Source organism: Octopus sinensis, linkage group LG16 (genome assembly GCF_006345805.1).
Source record: "Octopus sinensis linkage group LG16, ASM634580v1, whole genome shotgun sequence".
NCBI lineage: Eukaryota > Metazoa > Mollusca > Cephalopoda > Octopoda > Octopodidae > Octopus > Octopus sinensis.
In genome coordinates, this window is record NC_043012.1 from 37,404,497 (window position 1) to 37,407,987 (window position 3,491).

Sequence of the window (3,491 nt, forward strand, 5' to 3'; positions counted from 1 at the left end):
CACCGGCACGGGGGCCAGGCGAGGCTGGCAACGGCCACGAACGGATGTACTTTTTACGTGCCAGTCGGGGCGGTGCTGGCAACGGCCACAAAGGAATGGTTCTCTTACGTGCCACCGGCACTGGTAACTCAGCTGCAATTTCCATTGATCGATTTTGATTCTGATTCTCACTTGCCTCAACAGGTCTTCACAAGTAGAGTTTTGTGTCCCAAGAAGGAAGGTATGCATAAGTGGGCTGGCTACACTTATATATATATATATTATATATATATATATGTATGTTGGATCTTGTATCCAAAAGATAAGCATACTCTAAGGAATAGAGCAGTAATGTATTTCCATGCAATTAAGAGATGTCCAGTCAGAGTGACCAGAGGTTTCTCCACATCCATAAAGTGCTCGGCCTTTTTGACGTTTTGTGAGACACAATGGCAGATGCATCCACCACTGAGTTTGAAGAGCCATCATTAATCCTAAATCCAAACGGTTTTGCATCTATGAAGTGCTTATCTTTACATATGTCACGTCACACCGTAATGGCCAGTGGCCTGTAGCCGTTCTACAAATTGGTGGGAGAAAAGGCTGCACGGCCAGTTTTTGAATACATCAACAAAGAAGGGTCAAGTGCAAAGGATTGTCTCCCTTAGACCACTCCCTGGAACCCATCCTGTCAGCTTGCAGGTGCCGGAATTTTAGTCGGAATCACCAGAAGTGTAAGCAGAGCCTGAAGATTCCCATCTTGGAATTTAAGATGTTCTCAAGATTGAAGGCATTCTTTAATAGGCTCACCTGTTCCACTATGCACAGTTTGCAATGCTTGCTTTCATTGATGTAGGGACCTCGTTTTTGTAGGATCTTCCATGTGATTACATATGGTGTCCTTTCGTCCTTCAGGTGCCACATGTGGCTGGCCAAGGATGTGGCATAACATCTCTCCAGGTTCCTAAACAAGTATTATATCATCATCATCATCATCGTTTATCGTCCGTTCTCCATGCTAGCATGGGTTGGACGGTTCGACCGGGGATCTGGGAAGCCAGAAGGCTGCACCAGGCTCCAGTCGATCTGGCAGTGTTTCTACAGCTGGATGCCCTTCCTAACGCCAACCACTCCGTGAGTGTATGGGTGCTTTTTACGTGCCACGTGCACAGGTGCCAGGCGGGGGCTGGCAACGGCCACGGTCAGATTGGTGTATTTTATGTGCCACCGGCACGGAAGCCAGTCGAGGCGGTGCTGGCATCGGCCACGAGTCGGATAGTGCTTTTTACGTACGTACCACCAACCAGGGATCCTGGCTGTTCAATTCGATTTCGATTTCGCTTGCCCCAACATGTCTTCACAAGCAAAGGGGGTTGGCATGGTGCCTGTCGTACGGTCGCATTGGAGTATTTTACGTGCCACGGCCACGAGTCGGCAGTGCGTTTTTACGTAACCACCAGGCCAGGGTCCTGGCTGGTTCAATTCGGTTTCGATTTCGATTTCGCTTGCCCCAACATGTCTTCGCAACATGGGGGGTTGGCATGGTGTCTGTCATCAAGGATGAGGTTCTATATCGACTTCGCTTGCCTCAACAGGTCTTTGTGTCCAAGGGAGGAAAGGCATTCATAATGGGCTGGGCTCACTTGTCCTGCCTGGTCTTCTCACGTACAGAATATTTCCAAAGGTCTCGGTCGCTGGTCATTTCCTCAGTGAGGCCTACAGTTCGAAGGTCGTGCTTCACCACCTCGTCCCAGGTTTTCCTGGGTCTAACTCTTCCACGGGTTCCCTCAACTGCTAGGGATTGGCACTTTCTCACACACCCTATCTTCATCCATTCTCGCCACATGACCATACCCAGAATCGTCTCTCTTGCACACCACAACTGATGCTTCTTAGGTACAACATTTCTTCTCAAGGTGCTAACGCTCTGTCGAGTATGTACACTGACATACACATCCATCGGAGCATACTGGCTTCATTCCTCACGAGCTTACGCATGTCCTCAGCAGTCACGGCCCATGTTTCACTGCCATGTAGCATGGCTGTTCGTACACACGCATCATACAGTCTGCCTTTTACTCTGAGCGAGAGGCCTTTAGTCACCAGCAGAGGTAAGAGCTCCCTAAACTTTGCCCATATATATATAATACTTGGCTGTGTGGTAAGTAGCTTGCCTACCAACCACATGGTTCCGGGTTCAGTCCCACTGCGTGGCATCTTGGGCAAGTGTCTCCTACTATAGCCTCGGGCTGACCAATGCCTTGTGAGTGGATTTGGTAGACGGAAACTGAAAGAAGCCTGTCGTATATATGTATATATGTGTGTGTCTGTGTTTGTCCCTCTAGCATTGGTTGACAACTGATGCTGGTGTGTTTACGTCCCTGTCACTTAGCGGTTCGGCAAAAGAACCAATAGAATAAGTACTGGGCTTACAAAGAATATAAGTCGGGGTTGATTTGCTCGACTAAAGGCGGGCTCCAACATGGCCGCAGTCAAATGACTGAAACAAGTAAAATAGTATATATATATATATATATACATCTATATATATATATATATATATATATATTATATCATCATCATCATCGTTTAACGTCCGCTTTCCATGCTAGCATGGTTTGGACGATTTGACTGAGGTCAGGCGAACCAGATGGCTACACCAGATTCCAATCTGATCTGGCAGAGTTTCTACAGCTGGATGCCCTTCCTAACGCCAACTACTCTGAGAGTGTAGTGGGTGCTTTTACGTGCCACTGGCATGAGGGCCAGTTAGGTGGTACTGGCAACGGCCATGCTCAAATGGTGCTTTTTATGTCCCACCTGCACAGGAGCTAGTCCAGCAGCACTGGCAACGACCTCGCTTAAATGTTTTTGTTACGTGCCACCAGCACAAGTGCCAGTAAGGTGATGCAGGTAACAATCACGCTCGAATGGGGTTTTCACCGTGCCATTGGCACGGATGCCAGCTTGTTGCTCTGGCAACAATCTCACTCGTATGGCACTCTTAGCACTCCACTAGCATGGATGCCAGTCACTCGAATTTATATATATATATAAATATATATATAATATATATATATTATATATATATCATCATCATCATCGTTTCGTCCCGCTTTCCATGCTAGCATGGGTTGGACGGTCAACTGGGGTCTGGAAGCCAGAAGGCTGCACCAGGCCCAGTCTGATCAGGCAATGTTCCTACGGCTGGATGCCCTTCCTAACGCCAACCACTCCATGAGTGTAGAATATATATATATATATATATATATATATTATAAATACTGTGTCGGTACTTTAGCAGTGTATATTATCATCATCATCATTTAATGCCCAGCTTTCCTGCTGGTATGGGTTTGATGGTTTGACAAGATCTGCCAAGGCAGACAACTGCATCTGGCCCCATTAAGGGCTTAGTGCAATGACTTGCCCAGGCTTCTCAACGATCAAGGGACCCAGTTTTTAACCATGTGTGTTGTGGCTTGCTATCAATAAATAAATATTACAGGGTC